We start from the raw sequence: 18796 nt of genomic DNA on the forward strand, positions 1-18796 counted from the left end.
TTTGACACATGTCTCCCCTCGCCCTAATCCCACGGGTGTACGCCCCCCACCCTCTCCCTCCCCCTAATCCCACTGGGGGTAGCCCCCCACCCCTCCCCCCCCCCCCCTTTCCCCCCTTTTTCCCTTTCACCAACCATCCTCCCCCCGGCCGCCTCCCATCCATCCTACCACCACCCACCCTTCACTTCACCCCCTTTTTCCCTTTCACGCCCTACACCCTTCCTACCTTCACCCACCCACACCTATTTTGACATATCTCCCACCATCCGAAATCCACAGGGTAGCCCTTCCCCCCCTTTATTCCCCCCCCACCCCTAAAATCCCGCTCTCTTCCCACCCATCCATCACCCCCTCTACCCGAAACCTACAAAGCAGCCCCCCCCCCCCAACCACCCTCCCCGTCCCACACATCACATTATGCTGGGCGGTTGATTCAGCCGCCGTTTGTTGTCAAACAAGAGGATGCGGATTAGACATAATTATAAGAAACAAGAGAAACGAAAGGATGAGATATGTGGGAGCTTAAAGATTGCACAGGTTCTCTCATTCCTGGAAGAAATCAGAAGAAGAATAAGGATGAAATGACAATAATGAAGAACCGAGATCATCGTCACTCAATAAACTGTGAACCAGAAAACAAAAGTGAATGAAACAACATGAATAGCACAGTATAACTCCTTATACAGTTCCTTTACTTCCAAAACTCGTGAATAACATAAAACGCGGCCAGAAACACTTGGAAAATAAAAGATACAACGGGCTCATTTTAACATTTTCCCTTGATCGGGGAAGACTGAAATGCACTTGAATACAGAATCTAGGCCAGAGCCATAACTCTGGAGCCTAAGAGGTCTTTCAAAGCTGAAAGGGAAACTGGGAGTAGAGGTGGTTTGAAAGGTGTAACAGGAGGAAAACCTCTCAGTTGTGCTAGGAATCAACAGTGAGGAGAGGGTGGAACGTAAGTTGGAAGAGAGAGATTATGAACGGAGGTACAGTAAAAGGAACGAAAGGGGTTGCAGCTAGGGGCCTAAGGGACTCTGCACAGAATCTTAAGTAATGCCTGCGGTGCACCGCACGAGGTGCACTGACGGCACTATCCGATCCCCTTCGGGAGGGAAAACTGAAATTAGAAAAGGAAAAGGGAAGAACTATAATAAAACCAAACAAAAAAAGACTAAGCTTCAGCAGTAGTTCGTCTCAGGTATCAGAGAGAGAGAGAGAGAGAGAGAGAGAGAGAGAGAGAGAGAGAGAGAAACTCTGTTACGACAGGTTGCCAAAGCAGTATACCCAGAAAATTAAATTACCGATTGGATGCGCCTTTTTCTTTTCCTCTCTCTCCTCTTTTTTTTTATCCCGGCTGACAAGTTTACTCATCTTGTTAGCAGCCCCTATACATGACAGTTTCCTCGGCGTTCAGACTCACTGCTGGAGAACAATCACATTAAGAGGACGTGTACGAAAATGTGTTTAGTATAGTTAGTAAATCAATGGCGCTCGAGACGTTACCGTATCATCATCAATATTATCATGGAAGATTTCGTCCGTTTGAAAACACAGGTCGTCAAATTTTGGTTCCGAATGTTTTGTTTTTTGTTTGTATGATGTTTTTATGTTGCATGGAACCAGTGGTTACTCAGTAACCGGACCAACGGCTTTACGTGACTTCCGAACCACGTCGAGAGTGAACTTCAATCACCAGAAATACACATTTCTAACCCCTCAGTGAAATGACCGAGAATCGAACTCACGGCCACCGAAGTTGCAGGTCAAAACCATACAGATCACGCCAATGAGGCGCTGTTATGAGGTGTTTCACCAATATGAAAATGATCGTCAAATCCATTTTTAATTGAAATGTTTCATCGATTTTGAAAACAAAAATTGTCAAATTTAGGCTTGATTTCACCAAAAGCTTCACAAATGTGAAAACAAAGAATGTAAGATTTATTTCTAATACGAAATGTTTCATCAGTATGACAAGAAGAAATTCAAATTTAGGTTTTAATCAAAGGTTTCACCAATTTGAAAACAAAGATTTGTCAAATTTTGGCTTAATGTTATGTAATGGTTCACCTATACAAAAAAAATTGAAAACAAAGATCGTCAAATCTAAATTTAATATTAGGAAATATTCCATCAATTTGAAATAAGGATCAACAAATTTAGATTGATTATTATTCCATCAGTTCTATCAATAAAAGAACACACCAGTTTACAAGGTAATATTCAAAATGACTGTATTTCCTTGTTGCTGACTTCCGGATATACAAAAAGAAAAAAAAATACTTTTCAGGTAATACAGTACGCAAATACCTTTGAAAGTAATGGAACACATTGAAAGGTGTCGATCATTACGGCAGTTTTCTTACGTATAATTTGACACTGCATCTCAGTTTCATTCATTACGTATTACAGTTGAATCATCAACGTTCCTTCTAGTCACCCAGATTAGAACATTCCTTTTTTTTCTTTGTCAATAACGGACAGAATGTCCACGTCAAAGACAGCAGCAGCAGCAATTAAGACATCTCAGAATTACAAATCACTTGGCATTTGGAAACAAATTCTGAAACGCTGAGTACTGTGAATATTCATTTTCAACGCAACACTGTTATAGCAATTTCAAGAAACACAAACCGAACACTTGACAAAGCACGGGATCTTAGAACACCACGGCGCAGGCGCGAGATTCCACACACACACACACACACACATGGAACGGTGTAGGATCACGAAGATTTTCGAAATTCCCCTTGACCTATTCTAATTGCAATTACCGAACAACAGTCCCGTTTCCATCGGCACAAATACTACAAACGCGTCTCCGTTTGCCGGTGACAGAATATTCAGCCGCATTCAATATGAAATCATGGACTGATAGAGAAACAAACCGCCTTGGATTTGAGCAAATCTCGTCATCGGGAAATGCATATGCATAGACTCCTTCGGATTCGCGCTCCTGGCGACGCTGACGTCACCTTTTCCAGTTTTGGTCAAATGGAAAAAGAGAAGAGGATACAAGCACGAGAAACGTCAATGCAAAATTGATGAATGAATAAATTTAATATATAAGCCACTATTACCTATATAAATAAACACATATATAACACACATGTATATATATGTATGTATATATACACACAAACATATATATGTATAGCTTAGTGTAAGGAGTCAGGAGTCAATCCATATTAATAATCATCAATAAAGGGAAGAAGAGAAACACAGTTGTACAGGCTGTCTTTATTGCGACGTTTCGTAACTATCCAATTGATTATTACATCATCAGGGCTGTTAAAATGAAAAATAAAATTCCTAGTAAAATTGTAAAAACAAAACTATAAATGAGAAATTCAGAAATGTAAAAGCTAAGAATTATCCTTACGTGAATGAAATATACACTTAGTATAATATCCAGCTGCTGACTTCCAGGTCTTTGTCTTCATTCAATGAATTTGGCAATATATTATGTGCTTTTTTTTCCTTAAATAGTCCTCCCCCTCCCCAACCCCCGGCCCTCTGGTAGCCACTTGTTTTAATATATATATATATATATATATATATATATATATATATATATATATATATATATATATATATATATATCACATAACACATCACACACACACACACACACACAATATATATACTATTATATATACACACACACACACACACAATATATAATATATATATATATATATATATATATATATATATATATATATATATATGTGTGTGTGTGTGTGTGTGTGTGTGTGTGTGTGTATTCACGAATGATACTGATACATATGTATTTACCCACATGTGCAAGATACATAAACACATATTACATACATACATATATAATATGTGTGTGTGTGTGTGTATATATACGTAACTTTTTGTGAGTGTGTTTGTAACTGTGTACGTCTTATTTCATCCATATGTATCAATAACATCCAAAAATGTACAGGAATATATAAAACAAACAAAAAAAAGCAGGTGTGCATACTTAAATGTTTATGGGCAAACTTGTATGTTTGTTAAATTCTTTCTTTAGGCCCCGTACTGCACAAGGCAACAGGTTGCTGAACTGTGTTGTCCACAAGCAACTATAGTGAAGAAATAAAAAAGAAGAAGAAATATGACACGTTTTGTGAGCAGAATAAGAGTAAGTTACCTCACTCCCTCAGGAAAACTAGGCCATCGCATATTCATAAACAAGACCTATTTTCCCGTATTTTTTTCAGATCTCATATAGAAATTTCACGGATAACGACCCGGAGTCGACCGTTTTTTCCTTTTATTTTCTCTTTCATCTCTCGTTCTTTTCCCTCGATAAATTAAAGAGAGTTTTACGACATTCTTTTTTGACCGTCTCGGATTTTTGCTTTTTCTTTCCGAATTAAGACAACGAGACTTTTTATTTTCCAGCTTTCATCCAAAGTCCTTTGATGTCTAAGTCTTTTTTTTTTTCTTTTTCCCTCGTCTTGCTTTTTCAAAGAAGGATAACACTAAGTATCAAAATCCCAGATCTTCTCTTGGTGTTTTTCCTTTGACGAGGTCTTTTTTAAACCAGATTGTACAACCAAGCGTCTGCTGTCTAGACTTGAAATGGTGTACCTTTTCTGACTTCCAGTGTTTTGCTACTTCCTGTAGAAACGAATAATAATATATATATATATATATATATATATATATATATATATATATATATATATATATATATATATATTATAGTGTGTTCCGACCTTACCTTCCAGGTGACCTTTCACCCTTAACGCGTCCAGAATTCACTTTACCTTGGGAATAACTTACACTCAAGGGGAACTTTACATGCTCAGTGATCATACCACGCCCTGGATTCAAACACTATTATTTCCCAGTATAAGGAACTAGAGAGATATATGTAGATTACCTCTCCTATGCATTTAGGATCTACACTAGGAACTACAATGATTACATCTTTCTCTTAGTCGATTACTAAGTTCTTAATACGAGGCCATTTATGTTATTTTTGTCATTAATTCACTCATTAACAACGTAGTTTCTTTAATTTATCTTACAGCAGTAATGAAATAAGTGGTTTGTTCGTTAAAAACGATGCAATTTGTGATTTTTCTAGTCTGTGATGTTAAATTTCCCGTGTGTAGGTTAAAAATGGTCACGTTATGGAAAACAAAAACTTTAAGTAAAAATCAAGAGACAGTTTTACGTAATAATGAAAGCCCACAGAATTAGTCATTTTTTACTTCACCAAAAAAAGAAAAAGAGAGAGAGAGAGAGAGAGAGAGAGAGAGAGAGAGAGAGAGAGAGAGAGAGAGAGAGAGAGAGAATGTTTTCTGATATATTTATCTTGTCAGAGTTAATTTCACTATCCCAATTTGCCTACCTTGTCCCCTACATGAACGAGTCCCTGTTTCGACTACGAAAGGGCAGAATACGAAACGCCACATTCCAACCGGAGTAAAAGACATACGAGATACGATCGTTGATTGCTCAAGAAAAAATGAGGTACTTCCTTGGAGAGGCAGAAAGAGACAGAGACATAGAGAGAGAGAGAGAGAGACAGAGAGAAAAGGACCGAGATCAAACGGTAATCAAAAGGCTTCTTTCTGGCTGTCCACTGGAGAGGAAAACCACTTGTAGCAGTCCGCACGAAGCCAGCCAATTTAACGACTGACAAATTTCCTTTAGCATCTCCGAGATGAAAGAGAAACGTCAACAAGTAAATTCCTGCGAGGGTCGGAATTCCTAAGGAAGCGAAAGAAAGGAGGGCGATTTCCATCATACTATGTTAAATTGTCTTTAAAAAAAAGAAAGAAGATTAACTGTCGAAATAACAGACGGGAAAAGAAGCTCTCTGAAACTATTCGGTCGACCGAAGAACAAAAGGGGAACTACTAAGCATATACAGTGTATTTTGACTTAAGAAGAGGACGTGAGCCTTTCTAAAGCCACGTAAGAGTCTTACGAGGCGTAGTAGTACTGCCCAGGGGGAAAGGAGAGCAAAGGGAAGAACCGAATAAGTCTGACCAATATACTTGAGGTGGCCAACGGGGACACAGAAAAAACAATGGAAGTCTGTCAACGCTAGATTAGACTACTGACTTTGTATTGTGCTGAATGTACTATGACCGCCTTGCAAAAGGTAGTCGACCTCACTTATACTTCTATTTCCTCTTTCTACCCTCCAGTACCCACAGGCACTGCTGCATGCCGATTCTTTTTTATCTGATCCTGGAATGATGTCTGGTTCTTATTATTCCAAGAGAGACGAGGACACGGCAAAGCAAGGTGACCTTTGTAGTGGCATAAGAAAGTCCCTCCGCTGTAATGCTTTGATCTTATTTCCCCAGTCTTTAGCAAAATGTGACAAGGAATCCAATTTGTCCTGTTCCTTATTAACACTTACTTTTGCGAAATTACCTCCTCTTGAAATTGTTGGACGTCTTAAAAGGGGAAAAGGGTCAAACTGAAAATGACAGTTGACTGGGAATGAAAATGTAGGCTGCATATGGGAAATCACTTTCAAAGAAACCGCTTTTGATAAGATATTTATCATATGTATAAACCTATGCACACATATAAGTATATATATGTATATATATGTATACATACATACATATATATAAATACATAATGTATATGCACTGTGTATAAACATATATACTACATATGTATCTATACAAAATATATATATATATATATATATATATATATATATATATATATAAATATATATATATATATATATATATATATATCGAGCTACAATGTCCTTTAATATCTAATTACGCTCTACCTCGGTTAATTATATATTTTTTCATATATGCTTAACCGAAGGGGAATTTTTCTCGATAATAGACTTGCCTGGATCGGGGCGCGAACCCACGGAGCCTTTCAAATCCAGGAACGTCAGTGAAGCTCTTACCTACTACACCACCACAAGAGGCTAAAAGTATATGTCGCGTCTCACCCTCAAATACCTTTCGCGCTTATTCGAGGGTGAGAGGCGACGTGAACTTTTAGCCTCTTGTCGGCGTAGTAGGTAAAAGCTTCACTGACGTCCTGGATTTGAAAGGCTCCGTGGGTTTCTCGCCCCGGTCCAGGCAAGTTTATTACCGAGAAAAAATTCCCCTTCGGTTATGCATATATGAAAATATATTAATTCCGAGGTAGAGCGAATTAAATATTAAAGGACATAGTAGCTCGATATATGTATATGAATCACGGAAAATGTGATATGACATATATATATATATATATATATATATATATATATATATATATATATATATATATATATCTATACATATATATAAGTGTGTGCGTTTATATATATATATGTATATATATATATATATATATATATATTGTATAAATATATATATATATAAATATATATATATGTATATATAAATATGAATAACTTGATCACGAAGTATATAAAACGTGATGCTGCTATGTAGAAATAAAGGTTTTTGCCACAAAGGAAAAAATTAAAAAGCGAGATAGCCGAGTACTTTCGGAACAAGACCGAAAGTACTCGGCTATCTCGCTTTTTCATTTTTTCCTTCGTGGCAAAAACCTTTATATATATATATATATATATATATATATATATATATATATATATATATATATATATATAGAGAGAGAGAGAGAGAGAGAGAGAGAGAGAGAGAGAGAGAGAGAGAAGATCTTATAATGCTTACCTGGATTATTACTTTAAAGTAATGTTACTTACGGAAAAACCAACGTTTCAGCCTCTTCCTTAATACCGCCAAGCTAACGATGACACTTTCATCAATATTTCGTTACTGATATCAAGACTTAAAAAAAAAAGTAACCCCACCGAATTTTCTACCAGAGGGGCCGGTTAGGAGAATGTAGGATATTTTTAGGATAATGTAGGATAATGTTTGTGTCCTTGACGTAGTCCCCAGCAGTCATTTGAAATATTCCGTGCAGCAACTAATTTCCCTCGAGGTCCTAGTATTTTTCGGGGGTTCGGGTGTTGAGGGGGGGGAGGGTAATTGGATAGGTCCTATCCCGTAACCACGCTGCTTTATGTTCCCTCTTCACTGCAGCTCATCACAATAGCATTATTATTTACGTTCCATGGAATGATAATGATTTTTATGCTCAGATCACATTTATGTTTAGAAATATTCAAAATGATGAAACTCGTACAAACAGCAATTAAAATCATCTAAGGATACACTAGGTTCAGTAATCATCATAAGTGATTCTATGGCTATTTTTAAGATATGGCCGCCTTTATCAGGGAAGGTCCCGTTGTTACTCAGTTACAGTTAGGGCATAATTATGCTATCCGGTCGAATGGCGAAGTCCAGCGATAACATCCTTATGAGGTCATCAGATGGACGGTTGATTCACATCAACCGTCCATCTGATATCTAGGCCTGTCCCTTACGACGCCCCTGATTGGATGTTGATAACCCAATCGCACGGCTGGAAACTCCCAGTCTCTCCAAAGGGTTCACTTAGGAAGGATGTTTGTTCCACCTCTCCCGAGAGATACTTTTGAAAGACGTATTCCTCAGAAGTGGAACATACATGCTTCCTATGTGAACTCTCTCGAGAGACTGAGAGTTTCGAGCCCTGTGACTGGCTTCTTAACAGCCAATCAGGAGCGTCGTAAGGGACTTGCCTAGACATAAGATGCGCGGTAGATGTGAATCTATTATAGTAATTTAGACTAGGACTATGTAGTACTGAAACTCAAATACTTTAGTTTCTTAGAAAATAAGTATATATATTTTGCTACTGTATTTTATTATAAAGCAGGTGACGGATTGCTTACCATTTTCATACAGTCCCAAAGAAATTTATTCCAGATTTGAGTAAACACATCAAACGCCATTTGTGGCTTAATGTCTGTATGTGTATATATACATATAATTTATATACATATATATAGTATATATATATATATATATATATATATATATAAATATATATATATATATATATATATATATATATATATATATATATATCTAGAATAAAAGGAGCCCATAAAAACACCAAAATGTAAGAGAAAAGTACATATTTCAGATACTGCTTGTCTCCTCTCCTTCATGTATATGAAATGAGAAAAAGTTTACAGAAAAAAGGTGGTATTTAGTTTTTACCAAAGGATCCGTCCACCAAAGTAAAGCCAAGTTTAGGTCAACCCCCCGCTGATAATCTTCCTTTAATCTTCTTAAGCCCCGGGTTTTTTTTGTTGGGTTTTTTTTTTTTTTTTATTGAAATGAAAAAACTTCGTCCGACGACATCTGAAATCCACGCAGCCTTTTTTTGGAGATGTTCATCTTACCTTGCTTCTTCTTTTTATTAAAGGCCCGATTCCATCATTTGACGCTTGTACCGGCAGTTTGCCTACTATAAATTACATGTGGACAAATGTTCCAGTTTTATTCGATGGTTATGTTTCATTTATATGGTTTTGAAAAATAGCCGAGTTCTGTTGTCCATACCTAACGGACCGACGTTTGGGTTTGTATTAATCTCTGGGGAAGTGATTATCCCCCGCCTGTAACTGCTTGATGTAAGATTGGTCACCAGTCCCAGGCATTGGATCCTCCATAGACCCCAGAGTCCTTGGGAGATGTCTTTTTGTTTTGTTGGACGTATATACATACATCATATACATATATATAAGTATATACATACATATACATACATACATACATACATATATATATATATATATATATATATATATATATATATATATATATATATATATATATATATAAACGCTTTATGACCACACTTACGTTTAGCGATATTACTCAGGGTGGTCGGGGTATTTTTATCTCTGTAGCATCAAAATTAGTATCTTTATCTTCATACAGACACTAATTTTTATGCCATTCTATGCTAAATACACATCACGTATGGCGGTAGATTCAGAGAAGCAAATGATGAAAATCACAGGTCAATTAACTGGGTCAAATTAGTGGAAATAAGCTTAATTATATACTCTGAGCTAACACAAACACAAAACAAAAAAATGTCTGAAATGGTAACGTGTAATTTTAGCTCTGTTTCATAACGCGTTCCCGAGTCAACGCACAACAAAGCACACTACGCTTAAACTGGTCCCATTGATTCTATCCGCAATTGCTTCCATTTATATCTTGGGGCCGCAGATATTGTTTTTTTTTTAATAGGTAGTAAAGGGACTGAATGCGTTAAGCCAATAATATACATAGATGTAAGTAAGGATGCAGGTGCAAATGTATTCTAACATCATGGATAATATATATATATATATATATATATATATATATAATATAATATATATATAATATATATATATTATATATTCTACTTATATATATATATATAATATATAACACACACACATACTCTATATGAAATTTCTATCACATCACCGTGATTCATACACATGCATTAAGCTACAAATGTCCTTTAATATCCAATTCGCCCTACCGCGGAATTAACACATTTTCCATATATGTTAACTGAAGATGAATTTTTAGTTCATAACTTCGTCCTCTCGTGGATTCGAACCAGCGCACCAGAGGAGTAATCAGGACTTCATTGATGTTACCTAGTCGGTAACGTTACTTAAGTTCTGACTTCTCCTCTGTCCGCTTTTTCGAATCACGAGAGGACGAAATTATTATCAACCAAACAATTCCCCTTTGGATTAACATATATTGAAAATATATTAATTCCGAGGTAGAGCGAATTGGATATTAAGGATGTTTGTAAGCTTAATGCATATACTTTATATATGCTGCATATTATATATATATATATATATATATATATATATATATATATATATATATATATAGATATATATATATACATATATATATATATGTATACCGCGAACAGGAACTTCCTCACAAAAAAAAAAGTTCCGGCCTCATTTACTAGAGGTCTTATTTATAAGCAGTACGCATCACAACATTTGTTCATCAAATTACTAATAAATAATTAACGACGAATATAAAAAAAATTACCCATAAGGGAAGCTCGTCTAGTTTACACAGCAATGAAAAAAAAATCCTAGTGGGACAAGTTCAGCCTTCTGATTGACGAAGTTGGTAGGAATAAACATTTGTACAGTTGTTAGACAAACAATTGAGGAACTTTTTCATGTTTGTGAATCTATGGATATAGTATACTCTCTCAGATCACTCATCGGTAAGGTCTCTGCTCAGGTGAACCATCAGTCGCTTTACCTACCAGTCGTAAGAGAATTTTTACGACTTGATTTTCTGTTCCTGCTTTATGAATGCGTAACCCAAGTTTGTGTATGTGTGTACGTACATGCCGTTTTATGATAAATGATGTTGTTGTATTATTAAATGTTTTTCGCTTTCATCTTGTATATATTTTCCCTAATTATGTTTCCCGAAAAAAATGTCTTGCCCCCAAATCCACACACACACACACACACCCCACACACCAACACACACAACACACACACACACACCACCAACACATATTATATATATATATATATAATATAAATATATATATTATATATATATATATATTATAATAGATATATATATATATATATATATTTGAATGATTAGTATTACTTGCAGAAGTATGTATGTAAACTTGTGCTCTATAGAAATCCGATATTCTCAAGCCCGTGTACATATATATATATATATATAATATATATATATATATATATATATATAGATATATATATATATATATATAGATATATATATTTAATGTACTAAAATTGTGCTCTATGGAAATTCGAACCCCTTGATCGATCTAAAGGCAATTTTGCAAGCGGCCCTCGTTTCGCCCAAGGAAGGTTTTCGTGTAGGTTTCATTGAGTATTCACTGAATAAAATAACTTTCCCAAGAGCTTTGTCTCCCCTAGAAGATGCCCTTCCCCCCACCTCACAAACTATCGAACTTTATCGGTCATTACTCAGATCATTAATCGAAGAACTAACGCCGTCCACTACATATTATGGAAACACAACGATAAAAAACAACAACAGTTGCAACAACAACGGTTGTAACTCCAACAGTAATCAAAACATATGTTGTTGGTGGTGCCAGCTTTGAATGAAGTGGAACCAGGCTTCCATTAAACGACCTGCAGCGTTAACCCGAAGGTTACCTCCATTCAAAATTCGATAAACGCCCTCGATAACAACCCAGGCAATAACAACCCCGACAATAACAAGGGCCGTGAGCATAACAAGACCAACAAGAACAAACAACGCCCAGGAACAAACCGAAATCGACAGCCTCTGCAGGGCGTAGTGAACCTCCTTTTTAAAATGTCGATGGGCAGGAGGCGACGGAGGCCATAATAGCCACAATGATTCGACATCGATTTACACGTCACTCACGGGATCTCTGAAGCCTGTTAAAGGATTCGTGCATTTGCATACGTCGATAACGAGGGATTCTGTGCAACATTCCTCCGGTGGATGCCGCTAGTCCTTAACATTATGATCATTATCATTACTAGCAATCATATGTATACAGAAATTATGTAGGATAAATTCGTAAATTAACTAAGCCTACGGGCAGAACCAGCCCCGTTTCAGGGATTCCCTTCTCACCCCCACCCCTTTTGGAGGTGGGGGGGGGAGGAGGAGGTAGGATGAAATCCCATTATAAACCATCTTAGGGGTCCCAACTGCTACCCTGACAAGTCTCATGCCCATCAGACCAGCCGTTTGGACGTGATTGAATGACAGACGGACGGAAATAACACCCATTATAGTAAGATGATTTTAGTAGATGAAACCTATTCACATGGGACAACACATCAAAGGGGCCACTGAGTTGAAATTCTCCCAAATAATGTCTTGATTTAAACCTCCCACCTTTTAAATACACCAGTACCCAATCACGATATAGAGGCAGTAACTTCTTCATCGCCCTGGGGGAGGCACGAACTCATGACATCTGAGTGGCATTCCACGAGACTAACCACTCATCCATTATACAAAGCGACTAGTAGATGCGCCAAGCGAAGAAAACTAGGTTGATTAACGCTAATGAAATCACTGTTTATGCTCGTTTTAATGAGAGCTATAATCACTGATTGAACAAGGTCTGCTGTAATCACAAAAGTATAGTTTTAAACAATGACCCAGTTAAAATTGCGACATTATTATAATTTTTTGGCTGCATTGACCTTATAATCAAGGATTATGCAGGGAGTAATAAGGTGAAAATGTTTCCTAATTAATTCATAATTATCAAGAATCTTAGGATTTAACCACCAAGTTTATTGCTTTTGTTTATTTTAAATGTGTGTGTGTTTCCCCCAAATTAAGAAATAAGCTCTTCCTCTGAGGCCTTTTAACATACCCGGACATTTTCTTAGACAGGACCCCCAGCAAAGTTCAGGGTTCGTTATCGAGATATATATTCCTTGGGGGTCGTTATCTTTATGATATTTACAGCCTTTTGTTTATGTTCATACGGGATCATACTAAACTCGCCGCAGAGGTAGATACATACCGGGTTAACACTCGTGGGGGTCACTCTCTAGGAAAAATCTGCACGCCCATTCCAGAGGAGCTCCAACGCTGCCAAATTCAACTAAGAGGGAATTTCAGTCTGCAAAGTTGGAATGGCCAATTATGCTCGAAATCAATCAATCAAGCGCTGGGGAGGAATGGCCATTACTCCGGAATCGCCCATTCTCGAAAGACTCTAAGAATCAATTCGCAGATCATATCAAGACTATCCTTCAGGTTAATGATCTCTTTCCATTTTGATTTTTCACATTAATTCCTCAAGAATGGTATATATTTTTTTTAAAGAGGCTGGTCTTTTAACAGTGGCCAGGAAATATGATGAGTATAAAATATGAGAGGACAAAAAAGGAAACGAATAAATTCTTATATTCATTGTCAGAGTTCCAAAGGTACTCAATAAAAAAAACAAAACTGGAAAAGCCTCGTTTCCAACCGTACTTTACGGTGAGAGAAGAGAGAGAGAGAGAGAGAGAGAGAGAGAGAGAGAGAGAGAGAGAGAGTCTCCCAACAGAAATTATTAAACATTATTATTTCGATCCTAATGCAGAGGCGGATAGGAGTGGCAAACTAATATACTTTACTAGCACAGCCCCGAATGGAATAATGAGAGAGAGAGAGAGAGAGTTTCCCTAAGTGATTCCTGATATTTTAGATATTTTAGCAAGTTAAAAAGAGAAAACGAAACGACTCTAAAACACAATCCGTATCTTCATAACAAACCAGTGGACGTGAAGGGTTCGCAAATTCGACAATATCATGATCTACCTGTCATCATCATTTCATAATCCTGTTATTGTCAAATGAGACATGCATTAATGCAGCTCATAAACCTGACGACGTAGAGGTCCTCACCTCTCGGCTCAAGCAGAGAATAAAGGTATCATCGTTAATGAAGTTGTTTTATAACTAAATATACATTCGATAATGACGTTGAAATGGTTCTCTGACCCGAAAAGTCAGACTGAACCTCATTATTTACAATGGATAGAAGGACAACCAGAAGTTCTATATGTTTGTGTATATATATATTATATTATAATATTATATATAATATATATATATATATATATATTACATACATATGGTATAATATATATAGTATACACGCATACATATTAAGTATTTATATATATATATATATATATTATATATATATATTATAGTATATATATATCATATATTGTATATGGATATATATACACGTCTGTCTTTCTTTATGTACAATATATAACTCGAACTGAACTGAAAATAATAAATTGTCGAGACAAAAATATAATTATAAATTTGCTAGACAAAAAATAAAACTATTGTAACAATCCATAAGACTACAAAAATCTTCGCAAAAGAGAGAGAGAGAGAGAGAGAGAGAGAGAGAGAGAGAGAGAGAGAGAGAGAGAGAGAGAGAGAGAGCTCCCTGACAAACTCCAATGTGGCGGAGGCGAGATGGAAAACCATAATGGTCAAAACGACTCGTATCGATTAACACGTCCCTCTCAGAACCTCAAAATTCTGTTAAATCATTCTTGCATTTGCATACGTTAATAGACGTGGGTTCTAGACATCACCCGGAATGTGCCCGAGAACACTCGATGTGTCAGACGAGGCAATGGAAGTTCGGCTGATGATTGGTTTAAAGCTAACGCGGAATTATCTTCAGCTGAGTCAGTTAATAAAAATAAAAGGCTGATATATCCACAATTTTGCCGTTCAACACTTGAACGATGGATATCATGAAAAAGATTGCGAGTATTCACATATACACGTACATTATATATACAAACAATTTTGTATATACATATATAAATGTAATATATATTATTATATAATATATATATATATATATATATATACATATAGGTATCTCTATATATAGATATATATAGTATATAATATATAAATATATATATATATATATATATATATATATACCTCATGTATAAAAGGCTCATCCACACACAAAAAATAAACATATATTATATATGATATATATATATTATAATATATATATATATATATATATATATATATATATAATATATATATATATATATATATATATATATATATATATATATATATATGTAGTATATATATATAATATATATATATATATATATGTGTGTGTGTTGTGTGTGTTTGTATATATATATATATATATATATATATAGATATATATTATATATATATGGTATAAAAGCACCCCTTATAACACTGGTTTAAGTAAAGCTAAAGACTATATTTCGGTGGACTGGCTCCCTTCACAAGGTAGGGAGTCAGTCCACCGAAATATAATCCTCAGCTTTAAACTAGAGCCTTCTGATGGGCCTTTTTATATATTTGAGATGTAATCTGTTTTAACAGAAGAATTTATTATCAGAAAAGTTGGTCAGGTTGGCCGGAATGATGCATAAAACAAGAAGCACAGCAGGAATAAAAGCCTGGGACAAAATAGATCGACATTTAACCCAATTTCCGTTTGCAGTGATTATGGTTGAAACCAGTCACTGGAGCAGGACTGAAAATCTATGGGAATTGTTATATTATTGCATTAGTATAGATGAAACGCATTCATATGGAACAATCACGCAGGGACCACTCACTTGAAATTCAAGCTTCAAAAGAACTTTAGTTTCAATCGACCTTCCACCGCTAAAAAACCCACCCTGCAGCAGTAACTGATCTAGACGCGAACCCGCGATACCTGAGTGGCATACCACAACACTACCAACCAGCAGATCAGCTGATGTGCGGTTCAGAAATATTGGTATTAAGCAGGACGAGCAGAAGCTGGAGCGAACAGAAATATGGGTGCCGAGGTGAAATTTAGATATGTCGCTGCTTAGGATGCTGGGAAATGGAAAATAAAATAAAAATAGCTCTAGTGGTAAGGATGAGTGAGGGGGAAGGAGTGAAGAGGAGTTGGGTGGAACTTGTTAGTGGACGATGATTCTTTTGATAGCATAGGCGAAGACGCATAAAAGCAACCGATGAGCTGACCCCTTTGCCAAGGGATATGGGTAAGGATAAAATAAAATAATCACACACATTGACATACATACACACAGACATTTATAATATATATATATATATATATAATATATATATATATATAAAATATATATATATATATATATATATATATATATATATATAAAATATATTATATATATATATATATATATATATTATATATATACATACATATACAACACACACACACACACCATATAATATATATATATATATACTATATATATATATATAATATATATATATATATATAAATATATATAAATACATAAATATATATATATATATATAAAATATATATATATTATATATATTATATAAATATGATATAAACAGCTAAATTCTGTAAGGCTATAAGAAACAATCCTTGGGGATACACAGACAAGACTTTGACGTGTCGACCTTGCCGTACACGAAGTTACACCACCCCGGAATAATCTCCTGCACTGTTTAGAAAGCACGAATAATATCGCCAACCTGAGATTAGTAGGTCTTCGACACCTTCGTTCGTATAAATTCAACCTCTTCCGGGCATTCGTGATTTGACCTTGCTCGGTGGAGAATCAGCATATTTAACTGAATCCCAGGCTGTTTGTGTGTTTGTTTGTTTGTTTGTATGGTGTTTTTACGTTGCACGGAACCAATGGTTATTCAGCAACGGGATCAACGGCTTTACGTGACTTCCAAACCACGTCGAGAGTGAAATTCTATCACGAGAAATACACATCTACCACCCCTCAATGGAATGCCCGAGAATTGAACTCGCGGCCACCGAGGTGGCAGTCAAGACCATATCCATCACGCCACTGAGGCGCTCCATTTGCTTTTGTATGCTGATGATAATAGATCAGTATCGAAAAATACCACAAATTGGAAAACAAATATATTCGTGAAACCTGAGAACAAAAACATTTAAGAAATTGGAGAGCAACTATATTCAAGAAATAGAAGAACAAATATATTATAATAAATACACATACAGTTTCGCAGTGTTATCATGGTCCCTCTCCAGTGTGGCGACACTGAACTGGAGAAACAACTAATGTAAGATATTGGAGAATAAATACATTCAAGAAACTGTAGTGGATCTCTTAATTATTCTCCAATTTTTTGTATTCTCAAATTTGTGGTATTTTTTATGCTTTTGTATTCGTCGCGTCTCATATTGACTTTTCATATGGTCTTTACAGCTACTCAGTAATTTAAGTTTTTGTCGTAATGAGGATAATCATGTAATAAACGCGATGAACTTCGAGTTGAAGGGTTAACTTATATCGTCATTATCTGCTGCAACAAATAACTTGAAGAAATAATAGTATTTTCTGTCGCTGCAAATGCTACAAGTTAGCGTTACTTGTGCTCTAAGATGGCAGCGTCCTTGTCACCGTTTATAAGAAATGTCTATCTTTCAGGTTAATCTACAACAATGTTAGTCATGAAGACTAATTCACAATACCATTTCTAATATTTGGATTATAAATAAATAATTTGAGTTTTTTACCTTACCATAAAATTTTTCCTTGATATCTCTCTCTCTCTCATGATTCGTCGTAATTCATAATCTCTCTCTCTTCTTCTCTCTCCCATAATTCGTTTTAATTCTCTCTCTCTCTCTCTGTGTCATGATTCTTCGTAATTCATAATCTCTCTCTCTCCTTCTCTCTCTCATAATTCGTTTTAATTCTCTCTCTCTCTCTCTCTGTCATGATTCGTCGTAATTCATAATTCCATCATGAGTAGCCAGTCCCTCGCTCCAGGCCGACCCAGACGCCGAGGGGAGGGCGGAGATTCAATTAAAGGCAGAGGGGGAATTATGCAGTGAAGAGGTGGCCACGTCCGTACACCTGACGTGACGGCGGAGGTAAAGATGAATGGCTGCAGAAAATGATGCTTTCAGCCATTTTGCAGCCAGAGAGATGAAGTGAGAACGGTCCTAGTAGTGCTAGATCGGGGAGCTGTCACCTCCGATTCTCCCCCGGGGCTCGTTTCCCCCCGTTTCGGTGCCAGTATCTTTTTTTTTTTTTTCCAGGATACCCTTCAACTCTCTCTCTCTCTCTCTCTAAATATATATATATATATATATATATATATATATATATATATATATATATATATATATATATATATATATAGCGAATTCCACAGGAAAATGATAGCCAGTTCACGAAAATCTCCAGGAATTCCTTAATAATCTCCATAATTTAGTCCCTTCTATAAAATTTACTGTAGAGGAAGAA

This window comes from Macrobrachium nipponense, chromosome 19, assembly GCF_015104395.2.
Source record: "Macrobrachium nipponense isolate FS-2020 chromosome 19, ASM1510439v2, whole genome shotgun sequence".
NCBI lineage: Eukaryota > Metazoa > Arthropoda > Malacostraca > Decapoda > Palaemonidae > Macrobrachium > Macrobrachium nipponense.